Raw genomic sequence first — 21,280 nt, 5'->3', positions numbered from 1 at the left:
ACACATTTTCAAAGCAAAAATTGAAACACACATTTTCCAAAAAAAGTGCTATGCTCTGAAAACTCTGGCAAAATTTCTTTTTAAAGAGAAAGTATTTAGATGAAACTCTCTGCATTTGGAAAAACAGAAGATATAAACATTTTTCTATGTCAGTGAATTTATATGCCAATACACAACTCTCTGCCTCAATGCAATGTGTAAGGGAAAAATCACTTTCACGTTATAAAGTAACATTTTCAGAAAAAAAGTAATAAATATGAATGATGTGTGTTTTTTTAAAAAGAGCTAAGAACAAATTGATAACAACAAAACAGAAGATTAGAATAAAACATAATTATCATACCTTTGCATTATACCAACTACCACGAACCTCTTGCTTGTTTCCATTCATGCTTGAAACACTATACACTGCAGTCATATCAGGCTTCTTTAGTGAAAATGCTGATAGATCCTGTCTGTAAACATACAGAAACGAAGTTAAAACTGAAACTGTAACCTTTTTGATAGACTAAATACTGAAAAATCTTAAGGCATGTGAAACTGGTACGACTTCAAAGTCTTTCCAACAAAAGGTCTAGACAGAGAATATAAACTTCTAGTAACAGATAGTAGTGAGGAACTATGCCCCAAAATGTGTAGCAAAAGAATCACTAAACAAAAAAACTAGGTAACTGACTTAACAAAATACAAAGGAAAAATTTAGTGAAGCAGTTGTGAAGCACCATTTTTTTTTCCCCAAGGGTGAGTTAACTGATGCTGTCATCTAATATTTTCCCTCTTAGAGTGGTTTTACAGTCTCCTGTGCAGACACATTCACCACAGATGAGTAACAATGATGAAATTTATGAGATTGATATTTTTAATTTTACACACATGATCAATAGAAATGTTTATAGATATTTTTAGTTTTAAATTGAATGTTGAAATCATAATACTAATATCTCCCTGTTATTTTACTTTTCATGACATACAAAACATACAGTGAGAGTGATCAATACACAGTACAGAGCAAACAGTTTCAATATCAGCTTTCAGATATTAGGCTTAATTTGTAGCATGTTTTAGACTAGATTAATTATACTTCTTGTGTCACACATCCAGAGTGAAGAGATCCTCAAAGATGTAGAACATGTCGTAAAACAAATACTGTACATTATGTCCTAGAAAAGAGGGATAATAATGTTTCTGACACAGATCCCAAATTAAATGGCCAATATGAATGTGGAACAGGTCAAAATCTCTGAAACAAATTTTCATTTAGAGATAATAGCAAACTTGTAACAAAACATGAATGTACAACGCACTGAGGTGCATATGATAACCCTTAACCTATTGTAGAAAAGCATCATCAAACAAAAAATCAATTTACATTTATATACATTGATCATATTACAGCATTCAAGATGCGCAAAGTCAGATTCCACATAACACTCACATTATTTGACATCATTAATAATATATACATCAACTGGTTCTATTGAGAAATTCATCACTGGGATAGGAGTTGGCCAGCAAAACAAATCTTGTACACCTTTATTAAGTTGAAGTTTATTATAACAGCTTGCAAGTTACTGAAACTATGTCTTACTGAATATCAGCTTTCTGAACCAAAGTAATAGATTTTAGGTCTTATGAAGGTTATTACTATTTATTGAACTGATTCCACAAACTAGGATATTGGTCTGAAAAAAGATATTTATTAGTTATGACAAATTTCACAATAGGCAGCAGCAGATAGCATCCAAGCTTTTGACCAATAAAAGTTTAGTTTAACTTGATGAATTAACCCAAAAAACAATTTCCTATGATATTATGGAATGAAAGTAACAATAAATGCTATCTTTCTTTTAGTATCACCTATGTCTACCAACATCTGTACAGCAAATAAAGATTTGCCTGGGTATGTCATCAGTTCTGAAATTTATTATCAAGTTAATTCCAAGATTTCAACACTGTCAATCTCTTCAATCTGCTTTTCATCATACTTTAGACATAAACTAGGTGAAAACCTCTTGCAAATTCTGAACTACATATGGTGTGCCTTTTCAATGTTTAGTAATGAAGAATTTTGCTAAGAACCATTTATTAATGTCAATGAAAATTTTATTAGCTGAACTTTCAACAACTATACTTGATTTGCTGTTTATTGAAATATTTATATCACCCACAACAAAACAAACTTGGCATCTGGAAATGTTACTGATGAAGATCATTTAAGACACAAAAAGAAGTATGGGCCCTGGGATGGAATCTTGTGGGACACCACATGTAATTAGTTTCCAGCTGGATGAGGATGATAGCTTAATACAGGACTCTTTCCTAATGATAAATTTTGTTTCCTGTAAAAAAGGTACGTTCTTAACATTGTGACTTTCCTGATAAGAATCATATGAAGTCCGTTCAAAAAATTCCAGAACATTCATAATTTTGCACCAATGATGTGTTGGAGTGAAATGCGGTTGGTATCCCTGCACATGCGTATATTTGACATGTAGTTGCCAGAAGTTTCAGTGTTGTATGTCTGTTAGTTATTGTTCAGTGCAATACTGAGTAGAACACTGTCGGTTTACGAATTTCGAGATGGCAGTGTTAGAGGAGCAATGCTCCTGCACTAAATTTTGCTTTAAAATCAAGAAAACCTTTACAGAGACACACTGAATCATGCAGAAAGCCTACAGTGATGAGAGCTTACATGTGGTGTTACGAAAAGTTCACAAGTTCACATGGTTTAAAAAATGGTTAGACAGAAGTCAAAGATGACTCTTTTCAGGACACCCTCGACGTCTACCAACAATGCTCATATCAGGAATATCAAGGAAATTGCTGGTGCCAATCGAAGACTGGCTGTCCAAGAGATAGCAGAAGAATGTAACATTTCAGCTGGATCATGTCACGAAATCCTAAGACAGCATCTTGGAGTGCATAGTGTTGTTGCCAAGTTCGTCCTACGGCTCATGAGTCAAGACCAGAATACCTTTGCCTCACAATCTGTGAAGAGCTTTTGGATAGTGCAAATGAGAATGCAATGTTTCTTAAGAGAATCATAACTGGTAATGAGGCATGGGTCTAGGATTATGATGTAGACACCAAGGTTCAATCTTCATAATGGGTCAGAAAGGTCCTCCAAGATCAAAAAAAGCATGTCAGATTAGGTCAAATATTGAAGCCACACTGATACTTTTCTTTGACTTTGAGGGATTAGTTCATCGACTGTACTATTAGTTAATCGACTGTACTATTGGAAAGTGTTGCGACGCCAGCGAGAAAATGTGAGAAGGAAACATCCTGAAATGTGGTGAGACAACTCACAGCTTTTGAATCACGATAATGCGCCAGCACATTCATCCCCGTTGGTGTGTGACTATTGCACAAAAAACGAAATCACTGTGTTGTCTCATCCTCCATACTCTCCAGACCTGGCCCCTGTAGACTTTTTCTTTATTTCCAAAGATGAAAAATCCATTGAAAGGATGAAGATTTGCAACGATACACAAGGTAAATAAAATCACAGACAGCGCTTTGCGCAGTCCAGCAAGACGCTTACCAACACTGCTTTCTGGAAGTGGGAATGGCATAGGGAACAGTGTATCAATTGTGGTGGAGAGTATTTCAAAGGAGACCATGCATAATACGTAAAATGTAAGCACAGAAAAATTTTGTGGACAAAGTTCCACAATTTTTTGAACAGACATTGTATTCTAATTTATTTAAATGGATATTATGGTTTACACAGACTATATATTCCACCAGTAACCTATAATTTATTGTCGAACAAATTAAGCATTTTCTTGCTGTATGTAAAAGCACCCTCCTCAATATGGGAACCCATTAAAAATCTTAACTGTGTCCCTGACAGTGTACATGCCAACTCAAATGAAATGTGTGTATCGCATATTTGGCCAGGAGCCCATCTCTGGAGAGTTCAGCGCATGCACGCACGCACACACGCGCACACCTTTGCTAACCACAAGACCACGAGCTGCTGACAAAGAGCTATTATACATTACTCATTAACTTTCAGAGTTCTAATTTTCCAAAGTATTACTTGTACAAATATAACTGATGCATGAATAGAAACATAAACTTGCAGATTTTGCATATTGTCCACCAGTTGCATTTCGAGTGCAGTGCCTTGACAAAATGGTGACAAAGCAAGAAAAGAATTTTTGTGTGTTGGAATATGTAAGATGTTTATCTGTTAAAACGGCAGAGCCCATATTCTGAAGGAACTATGGAAAAGAATTGTCATTTAAACAGATTATTGTGCTTTGGTATTGATAATCTAGGAGCACTGGTTGTTTCTGTAAACAGAAAAGTACCAGTTGACCAACTGTGCTAGATACAACCATAGAGGAGATGAGGGAAAGTTTCATATGCAGTCCAAGAAAGTCAACAAGCTGGGCAAGCCACGAACTGGGAATACTGCAGTAAATTCTGTGGAAGATTTTGCAAAAGCATTTACATCTCAAACAGTACAATATGCAGTTCATGTGACAATAAAAACCAGAAGATTATGGCTGGCACCTTCAATTTTGCGCCACAATACAGAAAGCCCTTGAGGATGAACATTTAGCTGCCATGCCAATATTCAGTGATGAAGCAAGCTTCCATTTATCTGGAAAGGTTAATCACCACAATATGTGCGTGTGAGACACCAAACATCCTTACAAAATTTTGGTGTACCAACAAGTTTCACCAAAGATTAATGTTTTCTGTGCAGTGTCACAGATGAAGCTGTGTGGGCATTTTTCTTCCGTGAAAAGAGACTGTGATGGAAATTTCTTACCTTGATATGATGCAGTCATGGTTGTTTCAACAACTGTCTCCGTTTCCATGAATTTCATTTCCCAACAAGATGGGGCATCCCCTCACTGTAGCATCGATGTTCGTAGCTATCGAAATGAAAAACTTTTGCATCATGGATTGGGCATACAGACTTTACTACAACTTGGACAAGTGTTGTATGACCAGAGGGGTACTCATAAACATTTGTAGAGGGCTAATTGCAAACTTGGTGGATTTACAGTTCTATCCATGTGTCAATCATGTCTGTACACGTAATACTTCAGAAAACATTGAGCTTTGAAAATTAATGAATCATTTGCAGTAGCCCTCTAGTAGTTATAGTCAGATGGTTAAAAAGCTGCATTTATACAATATTTTCCAAAATTTTTGAGAATGCTGGCAAAAGTGAAATTGGATAGAAGTTTGATGCTTGCTATTTCTTTAATTTCTTTCCTATAAAGACTATAAATGTCAGCATATTTCAGACAGTCAGGAAATGTTCCAGTGATAAGTGACGGGAAACAGAAATAATTTGACATGTTAACTTCATTGCTATTTTGTCATAAACACTAGTTTGTGTTGTTTATATTTTGTGGTGCAGAGTTAACACATGTGAAGAAGTTCCAATAATCAGGAATTTTACCAGTGGGTGGCAACTGGTTACATATGACCATCAACTATACTTTGTGTTGGGGCTTGTTCCCATAGCTTTGCATTTTGGTGTGTATCGTGGTCCTCCCCCCATGAACCATGGACCTTGCCATTGGTGGGGAGGCTTGCGTGCCTCAGCGATACAGATAGCCGTACCGTAGGTGCAACCACAACGGAGGGGTATCTGTTGAGAGGCCAGACAAACGTGTGGTTCCTGAAGAGGGGCAGCAGCCTTTTCAGTAGTTGCAGGGGCAACAGTCTGGATGATTGACTGATCTGGCCTTGTAACAATAACCAAAACGGCCTTGCTGTGCTGGTACTGCGAACGGCTGAAAGCAAGGGGAAACTACAGCCGTAATTTCTCCCGAGGGCATGCAGCTTTACTGTATGATTACATGATGATGGCGTCCTCTTGGGTAAAATATTCCGGAGGTAAAATAGTCCCCCATTCGGATCTCCGGGTGGGGACTACTCAAGAGGATGTCGTTATCAGGAGAAAGAAAACTGGCGTTCTACGGATTGGAGCGTGGAATGTCAGATCCCTTAATCGGGCAGGTAGGTTAGAAAATTTAAAAAGGGAAATGGATAGGTTGAAGTTAGATATAGTGGGAATTAGTGAAGTTCGGTGGCAGGAGGAACAAGACTTCTGGTCAGGTGACTACAGGGTTATTAACACAAAATCAAATAGGGGTAATGCAGGAGTAGGTTTAATAATGAATAGGAAAATAGGAATGCGGGTAAGCTACTACAAACAGCATAGTGAACGCATAATTGTGGCCAAGATAGATACGAAGCCCACACCTACTACAGTAGTACAAGTTTATATGCCAACTAGCTCTGCAGATGACGACCGAGCGAGGTGGCGCAGTGGTTAGCACACTGGACTCGCATTCGGGAGGACGACGGTTCAATCCCGTCTCCGGCCATCCTGATTTAGGTTTTCCGTGATTTCCCTAAATCGTTTCAGGCAAATGCCGGGATGGTTCCTTTGAAAGGGCACGGCCGATTTCCTTCCCAATCCTCCCCTAACCCGAGCTTGCGCTCCATCTCTAATGACCTCGTTGTCGATGGAACGTTAAACACTACCCACCACCACCATCTGCAGATGACGAAGAAATTGAAGAAATGTATGATGAAATAAAAGAAATTATTCAGATTGTGAAGGGAGACGAAAATTTAATAGTCATGGGTGACTGGAATTCGAGTGTAGGAAAAGGGAGAGAAGGAAACATGGTAGGTGAATATGGATTGGGGCTAAGAAATGAAAGAGGGAGCCGCCTGGTAGAATTTTGCACAGAGCACAACATAATCATAACTAAAACTTGGTTTAAGAATCATGAAAGAAGGTTGTATACATGGAAGAACCCTGGAGATACTAAAATGTATCAGATAGATTATATAATGGTAAGACAGAGATTTAAGAACCAGGTTTTAAATTGTAAGACATTTCCAGGGGCAGATGTGGACTCTGACCACAATCTATTGGTTATGACCTGTAGATTAAAACTGAAGAAACTGCAAAAAGGTGGGAGGAGGAGGAGGAGGAGATTAGTGTTTAACGCCCCGTCGACAACGAGGTCATTAGAGACGGAGCGCAAGCTCGAGTGAGGGCAGGATGGGGAAGGAAATCGGCTGTGCCCTTTCAAAGGAACCATCCCGGCATTTGCCTGAAGCGATTTAGGGAAATCACGGAAAACCTAAATCAGGATGGCCGGAGACGGGATTGAACCGTCGTCCTCCCGAATGCGAGTCCAGTGTGCTAACCACTGCGCCACCTCGCTCGGTAAAAAGGTGGGAATTTAAGGAGATGGGACCTGGATAAACTAAAAGAACCAGAGGTTATACAGAGATTCAGGGAGAGCATAAGGGAGCAATTGACAGGAATGGGGGAAATAAATACAGTAGAAGAAGAATGGGTAGCTTTGAGGGATGAAGTAGTGAAAGCAGCAGAGGATCAAGTAGGTAAAAAGACGAGGGCTAGTAGAAATCCTTGGGTAACAGAAGAAATATTGAATTTCATTGATGACAGGAGAAAATATAAAAATGCAGTAAGTGAAACAGGCAAAAAGGAATACAAACGTCTCAAAAATGAGATCGACAGGAAGTGCAAAATGGCTAAGCAGGGATGGCTAGAGGACAAATGTAAGGATGTAGAGGCCTATCTCACTAGGGGTAAGATAGATACCGCCTACAGGAAAATTAAAGAGACCTTTGGAGATAAGAGAACGACTTGTATGAATATCAAGAGCTCAGATGGAAACCCAGTTCTAAGCAAGGAAGGGAAAGCAGAAAGGTGGAAGGAGTATATAGAGGGTCTATACAAGGGCGATGTACTTGAGGACAGTATTATGGAAATAGTAGAAGCCAACCTCGGGGTAGATCAGTTTGGATTCCGTAGAAACACTGGAACACGTGAGGCAATACTGACCTTACGACTTATCTTAGAAGAAAGATTAAGGAAAGGCAAACTTACGTTTCTAGCATTTGTAGACTTAGAGAAAGCTTTTGACAATGTTGACTGGAATACTCTCTTTCAAATTCTAAAGGTGGCAGGGGCAAAATACAGGGAGCGAAAGGCTATTTACAATTTGTACAGAAACCAGATGGCAGTTATAAGAGTCGAGGGACATGAAAGGGAAGCAGTGGTTGGGAAGGGAGTAAGACAGGGTTGTAGCCTCCCGATGTTGTTCAATCTGTATATTGAGCAAGCAGTAAAGGAAACAAAAGAAAAATTCGGAGTAGGTATTAAAATTCATGGAGAAGAAATAAAAACTTTGAGGTTCGCCGATGACATTGTAATTCTGTCAGAGACAGCAAAGGACTTGGAAGAGCAGTTGAATGGAATGGACAGTGTCTTGAAAGGAGGATATAAGATGAACATCAACAAAAACAAAACAAGGATAATGGAATGTAGTCAAATTAAGTCGGGTGATGCTGAGGGAATTAGATTAGGAAATGAGGCACTTAAAGTAGTAAAGGAGTTTTGCTATTTGGGGAGCAAAATAACTGATGATGGTCGAAGTAGAGAGGATATAAAATGTAGGCTGGCAATGGAAAGGAAAGCGTTTCTGAAGAACAGAAATTTGTTAACATCGAGTATAGATTTAAGTGTCAGGAGGTCGTTTCTGAAAGTATTTGTGTGGAGTGTAGCCATGTATGGAAGTGAAGCGTGGACGATAAATAGTTTGGACAAGAAGAGAATAGAAGCTTTCGAAATGTTGTGCTACAGAAGAATGCTGAAGATTAGATGGGTAGATCACATAACTAATGAGGAAGTATTGAATAGGATTGGGGAGAAGAGAAGTTTGTGGCACAACTTGACCAGAAGAAGGGATCGGTTGGTAGGACATGTTCTGAGGCATCAAGGGATCACCAATTTAGTATTGGAGGGCAGCATGGAGGGTAAAAAATCGTAGAGGGAGACCAAGAGATGAATACTCTAAGCAGATTCAGAAGGATGTAGGTTGCAGTAGGTACTGGGAGATGAAAAAGCTTGTACAGGATAGAGTAGCATGGAGAGCTGCATCAAACCAGACTCAGGACTGAAGACCACAACAACAACAACATGGTGTGTGTGGTGAAATGAGTTAATGAGATAACATCTACAAGTTGTTTGTAAAAGAAGAGCTGAATTTGGTAACTGAAGAATGAGGCACACTGAAAATGACTGTAATAGGCTCAGCAAATAAAGTAAGTGAATGTCATGAATTGAATACAAAAGCCTAGAATACAACTTGACAAAACAAGTGAAGAAAGCCGGAGTCAGAGAGATTGTCTCTGCTTTCCAAATTTCTTTATTATGCCTCAATACCAAGAAATTCAAATAATGCTAATGCTTCAGGTACTCTTTGCAACGGTACCCTCGTTCAACACAAATCAGCTCTCTTGGCACACTGTATCAAATTCCGCACACACTGATTCATGTCCATCTTCCTTTTCTTCTACCAACGGCTCTCCACTACTCCCTTGTTGGTAGCCCTACATCCTCTATGATCTGCTAACAAGTGATCATGTGTGTCCTGTAGCACTCTATTCCTCAGTTTCACTGGGACTGCTACTTGTTGTTCCAACTTGGTTTTTCTACACAGCAATGCATTCTCTGTACAAAACTGTTTACTACACTGCTTACACTTACCTACTGTCTTCTGCACCATCTATCACTGTTGGCAAGATGGCGCCCAACGAAAAGTACAATGACACAGTGCTCTTGGAAAAAAACAAATTACGCAGTTCGTCACGCAAGAAATGTCAAAAACGTGTAGTGAAAGGAATACTACGCGTTAAGTGCAACTTTTTGATGCATGAGAAATGCGCGAAAACATCCCTTAAATTCATAAATGAAAACTTTAAATGGTCTTGTTTTGATTGCTTACACGAAGAAAACGTTCATCTAGCATCGGCTGTTAAGATGAAATCAAAAAAGCGATGCAAACAGAAATTGATACTCTAAAATGTGAAATATTGTCACTTAAGCAAGGAAGTAAGTAACAAAAGAAGGCATGTGAGCCTGCAGGTTATAACTGCAACAAGAGGGATACTGTTAGTGTGAACAATCTAAATGTCGAAAACTTTAGTGCCACTATTTCACCAAATACATCGACAGCAGACTCTGAAAAACCGCTAGAAAATGCAAATTCAAGAAACAAATACCATTGGAATAGTGTTACTTACAAGAAAAACAAGGAAAGTCGTCGTGTTGGCGAAGTCAAAAATGAAAATAATGAATCTCTTATTATTGGTGATTCTATGCTGGAAAACATCATTGTGCTGAATGCAAAGATCGACGTACATCCAGGAATCAGGACACAGCAACTAAACAAACATTTAAATAACATTCAAAACTCAAAAGAAGAATCTCCACAAATTTCTCCAAAAAACTACAAGGGCATGTTCATTCACGTAGGAACAAATTCTCTTTGCAACTCCAGAGAAGAAGACCTCATCAATGAAACACGAAACTTAATTTGAGTGGCAAGAAGCTTATACAGGACTTCAAAAATTGTTATCAGTGGTATAATGTACAGCAGGTGAGTAAGTTATAAATATGTAAAGAGGATAAATAGTAATATCAGGGAGCATTGTAATGATCTTGGAGCAATATTTATAGACCCAAACAAGTTCTTGTGTAACAAATGCCTGGGGATAGATGGCCTTCATCTAAACAGGCTATGCTCCAAATTGCTTAGTAAAATGTTTATTGATGTATGCCACATCTTAAAAAGTACTAAAAAGAGAAACGAATAAGCAGAGAGGGGGATGCAAAATTACATGTGAGCAAAAAAAAAAAAAAAAAACAAATAATATCAAAATGCTTACCAAACAAAAATCTAACCATGGGAATAAACAAACCTGGAACCATGTATATTATGCATTACAATATAAATAGTCTAACCTCTAGCTCCTCAAATAGCACATGTAAAATAGATTAATTGCAAATATTTCTGTCTGAATGTAAATTTGTAAAAATTGTATGTCTGAACGAACATTGGCTGATGAAAGACACTCTAAAATTTCTAAATAAAATCCAAAACTTCACCGTAGCTGCTAGCTACTGCAGACAAAATAAATCACTTGGAGGCTCATGTATACTTGTTCATTCTAACGTAACGTTTAAAATAAGGAGTGAGTTTGATCATTTGAATGAGGAATGTAGCTTTGAAAGTTGCTGTGTAGAACTTGTACATCTAGGTATTATTGTAATTTCAATTTACAGAATCCTGGGAAATCAAATAAAACCACTTCCCATACAAATTAGAAAATATGCTCGAAAGCATAATTAAAGAAAAAAGTAGTAATAGCAGCTGAATTCAACATCAATGTCTTAAGTGAATGCCATGAAGCCGACAAAGTCACTGATCTAATAAAAAAATCTGGCTTCAAACTAAACTTCTTAGAATACACCAGAGAAAATGCCTAGTCAGCAATCAGCATTGATAACATTTTGACAAATAAAGTGTTTTAAGATGTTCATAAATTATGCTTAGATATAGGAATGTCTGATCATAAAGCACTGTTTATTGAACTGGCAAAAACAAACACAGAAACCTCACCTAAAAATAATCCTAAGTACTTTAAAAAAAAAAATTTCAACTCAGAAAATTTAACTGTATTCCAGGACAGATTAAAAGATATAAACTGGAAATGTAACAATAACAAGTCAATTAATGAAAACTTTCAAAAATTCCTACACAGCTTCCTTCATGTATTTAATGAAACCTTTCCACCTAAGTGTGCCAACACCAAAGTGACAAGTAAACTAACTTGGATAACAGAAGGAATAAAAATTTCTAGTGCTAGGAAACGGCAGCTGCACAAAGAGCTGAAATATAACAAAGATCTAGCTTTTATTAAATACGAGAAGCATTACAAAATGTTGTAAAGGCAGCAAAACAAATGTCTAACAGTGAACTAATCTCAAATCATAAGAATAAATTGAAAGCAGTGTGGTCTGTTGTTAAATCAGAATTGGGCTTTAAAGTCGGCAGCAACGAAATTTGTAAAATAAAGCATAAAACACTACCACTGTAAATCCTGCTCAATTATCAGAACACTTCAATGAATTCTTTATCAATGTGACAAAATCAAATGTCAATGTTACAAATTACAATAAAAATGTATGTCCATATGGGCTTGATTGAAAAAATATATCTCCTATGAAATTTAGAAATATTACAATGAAAGAAATACAAGACATTATATTATCACTAAAAAATAAAACTTTGGTGGGTTGGGGTGGGATACCTGCAAAAGTAATTAAATCAGTGTACAAAATAGTAAGTCCTCCACTAGCTGAATTAATCAACAAATCATTTGAAGAAGGTTGTTTTCCAGAATCATTAAAATACGCGGAAATAAAACCACTTTTTAAAAAAGGGTCCAGAGGAGAAATGGGGAATTATCGTCCTACCTCCCTCCTTCCAGTGCTGTCAAAAAGTTTCGAGAAAGTAGCTGCTATCCAAATCCAAAACTTTATTGTATCACAGGGGATTATTTTGTGCAATCAGTTTGGCTTCCAGCAAGGGAAAAATACAACAGATGCCATAAATAATCTCATAGAAAAAATTTTCACAGCTCTACACAAAAAAAGTAAAGTAGCCGGAATTTTCTGTGACCTGACAAAGGCTATCGATTCCGTAAATCATTCCTTGCTAATCCACAAACTAGAAAAATATGGGATTAATGGTGCAGTACTTCAATGGCTTACTTCTTACTTATCTAATAAAAAACAAAGAACAATCATCTCTTCAAATGGTGTAAACTACCATTCAGACTGGAACACAATAACACAGGGTGTCCCGCAAGGTTCGATCCTTGGTCCAATTCTCTTTCTACTGTATATCAACAACTAACCATTAAACATAAATTCACTATCCGTTCTGTTTGCTGATGACACGTCTGTCTTGATAGAAAGCGAAGAAACAGAAATTATTCCTGATATAGTCATTGGTACATTAGACAGGCTAGAGTCATGGTTCCAGTTAAATGGTCTGAAGCTTAACATATCAAAAACAAACTTGATTCAATTCAGAACCAAACAGTCAAGAGACCAGGAAATTAGAATAAATCATAAAAGTGAAGAATTAACAAAAGTGCATTCTGCCAAATTTCTAGGTCTACACCTTGATAAGAATTTAAACTGGAACACACTTATTGAGTACCGGTGCAGCAAACTGGGTAGCTTTGTGTATGTCATTCATATACTATCAAGTGCTACTAACATGTCCACTTGCAAAGTAGCATATCTAAGTTACTTTGAATCAGTGATAAGATATGGCATTATTTTCTGGGGGAGCTCCAATAATATATCTTGTGTACTGAAGCTCCAGAAGAAAATTATCAGAAATATGTGCACTGCACAGAAAAGAGAATCATGTCGTCCATTAAAGAAACTAAAAATTTTGACTGTCCTCTCCCTATACATATACGAGGTAATGAATTTTCTACACAACAAACCGGAATTGTTCATTAAAAACCAATTTGATCATCCATACAGTACAAGGAGTAAAGATAATTTTATGCTTCCTGCCGATAGATTGAAATTATATGATCAGTCCCCACAATATATGGGTATGAAAGTCTACAACGAACTTAAAGGCAAAAACATTCTAAACATGGAACTAGGGATACTAAAAAAGAAGTTACATGAAATTCTTATACACAAATGTTATTACTCATTAGAAGAGTTCATGGAAGATGAACTGATAATTTGAGCAGAATCCAACCGCAAATTAGCATTATATTGTGGGGAGGGAGGGAACACACAAAAACAAATTGTCCATTTTCAAGAAAGGTATTTACCTATGCTGTGTATGTTTATGCGAGACCTCAAAATCAAACTCACTCAATAGTGCCAACCTTCAACTCCAGCAACCATTTCTATGATCTGCTGTCACTTGGAAAATTTTCCCACAGAGATACACTTGAAGTAGGTGATTCCATAGATAAGGCTCAAAATCTCTTTTTCTTTCGTGCAGTAATTCCTCTCTGCTGAGCTCATTTGTCTTGATGCATAGGCTATCAATGCTCCACGCCCTTTATTTCTTGAGACAACATGGTTGGATGCATTGCATGGCAGAATGAAATCCTTACTGAAATATGGAAATAGTAAGATTGATTTCATGTAAACGCTTCTTTCATGTTTATCAAAAGCATATTGACAACCCCCTGATCAAATTTTGAACCTTTCTTCAGTAAATGCGTCGACGGTCTAACAACAACCACAAATCCCTTTACGAATCTTTGGTAATAATCTGCAACTCCAAGGAATGTCTGTAGTTCCTACACTGACTCAGGCAAAGAAAATTCACGTATAGCTTTAACCAATTTCAGGCTCTGTCTTAACCCCATCATTATTAATTGTGTGACCAATGTATGACACCTCTTCCAAAACAAAATTACACTTTTCTGTACACGATGTTAAATTTCCTGCCCTCAGCCTGTGCAATACTCCCCTCAAACATAATATACGCTGTTCCTATCACTCGCATGGGCAATTATATTATCACATAGAAGAAGGTGTAATTAAATGAATGAAGAACACTAACTTTACTTAATGAAGGTTTATTCAGCACTTGCACATACAAGAGCGTGGAGCGAACTGCCACCAGCCAGAACACATACAGTATAGATACAGCTACAGAACATTCCAGTACAATGATTCTTAACATCTGTGGATACTTCTAGAATGTACTCTAATCGAATACAGAAATTAAAATTGTACAGTCCAGGTGAGTTATGAACTCATGACCCTCCATGCAACAGTTTAGTATCATAACCCCTACACCACAGTGGTACTCAGCTTCTTCTGCGACAATGCTCCCTCCTTAAGAGAACAGCGTCTCGGTGTTATGTCCTCCTAGTCCAGGAACAAGTCATCGGTCCTGCATACTCCGACTCCCGATGACTAATGCTCGCCGTGGCGGTGATCTTCTTAGAACTTCTTTTGTCACTACGCTCTTCATCACCTTTCTACTTTTTGCCTGTCGCTGGAGCTTCGTATTCACCTTGGGTTACAAGATCCTTGTAGGTCTTCATTCGAAGAATGTGGACCGTACCTCGGATCTTTCATCGTCTTGTGTCGAAATCAAAATCTTCAACTTCATAAGTAAAATCAGAAAACTGTCTTACAACCTTATAAGGTCCAAAGTAGCGCCTGAGGAGCTTCTCAGAGAGACCAACCTTCCAAACAGGAGTGAAGATCCAGACGAGGTCACCAGGTTGGTAGACAACAGGGCAGTGACTCGTGTCATACCTTTGGCAATCATTTTCTTGAGCCTGCAGTGTGCAGAGTCGAGCTAACAGCTGAACTTCCTCAGCTCTGGTTAACACCTGGCTGATGTAGTTGTCGTCCAAGTCATCAGCACGTAATGGAAACACAGTGTACATCATAGTAGTCGCCTCACGCCCATGCACCAGGAAAAATGGTGTAAATTCAGTGGTGTCTTGTTTGGCGGTATTTTAGGCAAACGTCAAGAAAGAAAGCACTTCATCCCAGTTGCTCTGCTCAACACTGATGAACATTGATAGCATGTCACCCGAGGTCTTATTAAGGCGTTCAGTAAGCCCGTTAGTTTGCGGATGGTACGCAGTTGTCATGTGATATCTTCCACGATGAATTTGGCAACCTCGGATGCTTTGGCTGTTTTCACAGCTTTCGTAATGGCATAGCGTGTCACATAATCAGTGTAAACAATAATCCATCTATTGCCACTAAACAGACGTTGGAAATCGTCCGAGGAGGTCAATCCCAACATGCTGGAAAGGCTGGTGGAACTGGTATGAATCAGCCAGGTGGTTTCTGAGGAACTGTCTTTCTCCTCTGACACTCTCGACAGTGCGACACAGTGACAGACACTCCTAAATAAACTTGGCCAGAAAAATCTCTTGCGGATTCTATTGTATGTCTTAATGAATCCTAAATGTCCAGCTTCAAGTGCGTCATGGAATTTCTGTAGAACATCTACGCGAATATGTTTAGGAATCACTGGTAGCCACCTGGACCAAAGTTTTTCTTGCAAAGTAATCCATTAACTACCTTAAATTGTCCCTTCACATCCTCTGACAAATTTAAAGCAAGCATAATTTGAGATATCTTGGCATCCTCCTTCTGCTCAGCAGAGAGATCCTAGTGTGCAGCGAGACAGTCACTATCTTCATCGAAGTCTTGATAGTCTTGCACAGGGTTTCTTGAGAGACAGTCGGCATCTTGGTGTTTTCTTCCACTTTTGTACACTATGGTAACGTCATAGTCTTGAAGACGTAGTGCCCACCTGGTGAGTCGTCCTGTTGGATCCTTAAGACCTGTCAGCCAACAAAGTGAATGATGGTCTGTAACAACTGTGAATGGCCTTCCATAGAGATACTGTCAAAATCTGCACATGGCCCAGATCACAGCAAGACATTCTCTTTCTGTATCTGAGTAGTTTCTCTCGGCATTTTTAAGTGTCCTAGAAGCATAGGCTATACCCTTCTCTTTTCCATCCGAAATTTGCACCAGAACAGCACCAATCCCGTATCGACTGGCATCTGTGTATAGTTCTGTAGGTGCTCTCTCATCATACAGACTAAGTACAGCACCAGTTGTCAGAGAATTTTGCAGCACGTCGAAAGAATCTTGTTGAGAACCACCCCAGATACATGTAGCAACAGCTTTTAACACTTGTTGGAGTGGCCTGGCTTTGAAACAAAAGTCTTTGGTAAAACAATGGTAATAAGAACATAATCTGAGGAAGCTTCTGACATCTCTAATATTTTTGGGAATAGGAAATTCAATTATAGATCTCACCGTTTCTGGGTCTGGCCGCACACCTTCGTTTGACACAAGGTGTCCAAGTATTTTGATTTCTTTTGCTCCAAAAAGACACTTTCTTGGATTAAGTTTCAGTCCGCTTTGTTGGAGACACTTGAGATTGGCCCTCAGTCTTTTTATTTGTTCATCAAATGTCTCTGAGAACACTATAATGTCATCTAAATAACAAAGACACATCATCCACTTCAGGTGATGTAGAAGATTATCCATCATCTGTTCAAAAGTTGCTGGTGCATTACACAAACCAAAAGGCATTATCTTAAACTCACACAGGCCCTCAGGGGTGATGAATGCAGTTTTCTCACGATCAGCCTCATCTACTTCGATTTGCCAGTATACCGAGTACATCTACTGTATCTTCAATTTGTGGAAGAGGGTAAACATCCTTTTTAGTTATCTTATTAAGCTTCCTGTAATCAACACAAAAAGCACCAACTGCCATCCTTCTTCCTGACGAGGACCACTGGTGATGACCATGGGCTCTGCGAAGGCAGAATGATGTCATTCTTCATCATTTTCTCTATCTCATCATGAATTATTCGACACCCCATTGCTGACACACTGTATGCTTTCTGGTTTATCAGTTGATGGTCTCCAGTGCTAAATCGGTGCTTCACTGTTGATTTGCGTAATTTGCTGTTCACCGCAGATTGAAGCATTCAGAGAACTCTTGAAGAATGGCAAGTAGCTTCTTCTGTTGATCCTTAGTGAGATTGGTGATAATCGAGCTAGAAGATCTTGTCTCATAGTTGTAGCGCTAATTTCACCCACAGAATTGGCATGGGAGGTTTCTATGACACTCAGCTGTTTTTCCATTAATGGCTCAGCATTTTCTATTCACATGCATCTTGGAAGGATCTGCAGTTCTTGGTGACAGTCAACTATCCGCAATTCACCAAATCCATTGTTAAGTGAGATGACAGAGGCTGGGGTGACCAAGTTATTCTTCAGTGGTATGCTTCTCTTACATTCCACTACAAGATCCATGGGTTGATGCATGGCATGACACATGACAGTTACCTTTCTAGCGCTGACTGCAGGAATGATCACTTCATCCAGCACACAGTCTCCACACAATCAGATGCACATCTTCCTGCCCACAGTATCTCATCTCATCTCGCATGATCTTCGAGCAACCACAATCTATAATTGCCTGAGAAGTTTTCAAAAAGTCTCATATGAGAATAACGTCATGACTACACTTTTGTAAGATGATGAATTCTACGGGCTGTGTATGGCCACTTATACCCACACGAATGGTACATCTTCCTGTAGGTTTAACGTATTTCCCATTAGCCACCTACAGCAGAGATGTTTTGTTGTCGACGAATACGGTTTTCTGCAACTGGCGATGGTACTTTTCCGAAATGACTGCATATGATGCTCCAGACTCCACGAGAGTTTGGGCTGGTCGGCCATTCATGAGGATATCGACGTAGTTTTGTAGTGATTGACGGCGGAGGATTTTTCTCTTCGACGGCCTCACCTCCAAGGAAGGTCGCACCCTTTAGTTTTCCAGGTTGCGGCAGGTAGGTGATCAGATGGAGCTTCTTAACGGTGATGGAGACCTTGACCGGTGTGTTGGGGAGTGTCCTCTCCAGCGGCTCGCTTGCGGCGATGGTGACCTACTTCATCCTGCACCCACATCTTCTTGTTCATCTTCATCGTCCCGGAGTTGGCATCGGCTGAGATAGGTCTGCTATCTTCTGGCGTGGGCTTCATCAAATATCTGCCACCTTTCTCGACAATAGTGCACCACATGTCCTGGCTCATTGGCAGTGGAAACATACTGGTTGGTTATCCTGGGTCCTCCAGATGTCAGTCTTCCTTGGTGCCCAAACATGTTTCTCATACGGCATTGTAGGAATGTAACTCCGCCTGGGTCTCGACTTTTTCACCATTTCAAAGGGAAATGAAGGACAAGAGATTGAGTTCAATGTCTGTTTCACTTCCTCCCTTATGACCTCTTGAAGCGTCTCAGTTTTTTGCTCGCCATGCAATCCAAGTGTCTTCTAAACTTCCTCTCTCACTATCTGACAAAGAACACTTGTGAAATTAGTTGCTTCCTCCATCACAGACATCGATGTGACGTTTTGAAGCCGTTCAAACTTCCTGCACGTAATTCTTTTTTGATGCATTGTCTTGATATACTGGCACCATTTTATGAAGTTGTCTGTTGTTGAAACCTCCTTCAGAACTAGGGCTTGATACATGTCATCAGGAACACCCTCCATGAGATGTGCAACCTTATCTTCCTGCTTCATTCTAGGATCCACTATTTTACACACCTCCAAGACATCTTGAATGTAGAATGCTGTAGTTTCTCCTGGACGCTGTGCCCTGCTCTTTAATCTGTCTTCAGCCTTGCAGTTCTGTCATCGTGTGTTGCCAAAATACTTGCGCAGTTCCGCCTGGAATACTTCCCAGCTTGTGAACTTCTCCTCATTGTTCGCATACCATTGCTTGGTAGTGCCCTCCAAGTAGAAAAATACGTTAGCCAAACACACGGTGTCATCCCATTTTTTTAAATTTGGCTATATGCTCATATACCTTCAGCCACTTGTTTGGATCGTAGCCATCGTCACTAGAGAACCCAGAAGGATGTCTCATGCAGTGGCACACAGTTGCTGTCATTGTAACGTCCTCTTCTTCTTCTGTCTCCAGTAGATTGCCATCTGTTGAACATGGCTCGAACTCAGGTTTCTTGCCATGTAAATGGCGGCTCTGTCGTGGCCTGATGGGAGCCACTGTGTCGTCAATAATGTGCGCTATCACAAGTTCCAACACCCAGTGCCTCCACCAGAATAATGTCACACAGAAGAAGTTGTAATTAGATGAATGACAAACACTAACTTCACTTAACAAAGGTTTATTCAGCACCTGCACATACAAGAGCCTCCGGCCAGAATACATACAGTATATATACAGCTACAGGACATTCTAGTACAATGATTCTTGACATCTGTGGATGCTTCTAGAATGTACTCAAACCAAATATAGAAATTAAAATTGTACAGTCCAGGAGAGTTTTGAACTCTCGACTCTCCATGCAACAGTTTAGTATCATGACCACTACATCACGGTGGTAATCAGCATCTTCTGCGCCAATATCATTAGAATACACCATGTATTTACACGGTTTCAGTCCTCTGAAAACTCTAACAATCTCTGAAACGCTGCACATGCATTCTTTAATGCAAAAGGCATCTTCCTGTATTGATAATGGCCCCAATGTGAAGGAAATCCAAAAATCTCAGTGTTCTATATGATTTGCAGTAATCCAGTGATTCATTTTCTGTTGGTACACAGTGCCTCATAACGTACATAGCTGGCAATGGTCCTTGTGGAAAAAAAGTCCTTAAATTTCAAAAGAAACTTCCATCCACTCCCTATCACTTCCCTTTAGGTGCTTTGCATTCCCTCGTAATGCAGTTTCAATGGCATCTGGCAGTTCCATGGTCAACACTCCTTGTGTCCCATCCTTCCTCCTCCACGATATCCACATTAGAGATTAACAACCCCTTCACCATAAATCTTTGGCACTGAAATTCTCCACAAACGTCATTTTCTCACTATTAATCTCTTGTCAACATTCTTCTTCCTAAGCAAACTGCCTGATCCAATATGGCATTTACTTCCAATGATTCCTCACACATAAAATTCCTACATGCAAACTAGACTCAACATTAAAACTTCCTGGCAGATTAAAACTGTGTGCCTGACCGAGACTCGAACTCAGGACCTTTGCCTTTCGCGGGCAAGGGCTCTACCATCTGAGCTACCGAAGCACGACTCACGCCCGGTACTCACAGCTTTACTTCTGCCAGTATCTCGTCTCCTACCTTCCAAACTTCACAGAAGCTCTCCTGCGAACCCCATTCTAGACTCAACATTACCAAAAAGCAATTTCTTGGCACTCTGAGAAAAACAACTGTGTGAATTGAGTCTTAGTGTGATTGAACACAGTTTAAATGGTTTGTCATTTGCAATAGAGACACCTCACAACATCACTAAACTGGCAGCAGTTTCATCTAATTGAAACATTTTCCCATCAAGCTCCACCATATGCTGCCAAAGATCAGTTTTGGCCCAATGCAAATACACGAAACTGAACCCCAGAATTGTGATGCAGCCCTCACTCGCATGTGGCATAATCTCTGCACACTGTTAAAATCGAACTGTACTCGAGCAAAAATCTATATCCACTTATCCCAATGGCATGACATCTTTAGTCCCCATTCCACATAATCTATACCATAGTGGGTTCCATTGTTTATGTTCCACCAAATGCCAATTGGCACATGTGCTACTGTGTCCAGTAACATCTGACAATGCCTCTTTCCCACTATTCCTTGGCTACATTTTCCATCTCAACATACAACTATCTGGCACCCAGTCATACTGAGAATGATTACAGATGGACCTCCAGTTCCCTTTGGGATTTAATGTCTGGTTCTTTTCCAGTCCCCTACCTCTGAAACTGCTGGGACCTCTGCCTCTACCACCATTGCCCCCAGGCAGGTGGCACTGCCTCCT

At 39.3% G+C, this 21,280-nt stretch overlaps 1 protein-coding gene across 2 annotated transcripts in view; it reads right to left on the bottom strand.

The window, feature by feature from the left end:
* Nucleotides 1-21,280, bottom strand: part of LOC124616061 (WD repeat-containing protein 89) — a 263,783-nt gene that overhangs the window by 78,658 nt on the left and 163,845 nt on the right. For both annotated transcript variants that reach the window (XM_047144296.1, XM_047144295.1), the window contains exon 10: nt 344-455. The gene's annotated coding sequence lies outside the window, so the exon portion shown is untranslated. The remainder of the gene's footprint in view (nt 1-343; nt 456-21,280) is intronic.

The sequence above is a fragment of the Schistocerca americana genome, chromosome 5 (genome assembly GCF_021461395.2).
Source record: "Schistocerca americana isolate TAMUIC-IGC-003095 chromosome 5, iqSchAmer2.1, whole genome shotgun sequence".
In the NCBI taxonomy this organism is placed as follows: domain Eukaryota; kingdom Metazoa; phylum Arthropoda; class Insecta; order Orthoptera; family Acrididae; genus Schistocerca; species Schistocerca americana.
Note: the sequence above shows the minus strand (reverse complement) of the source record. Positions and strands in the feature narration are given on the sequence as shown.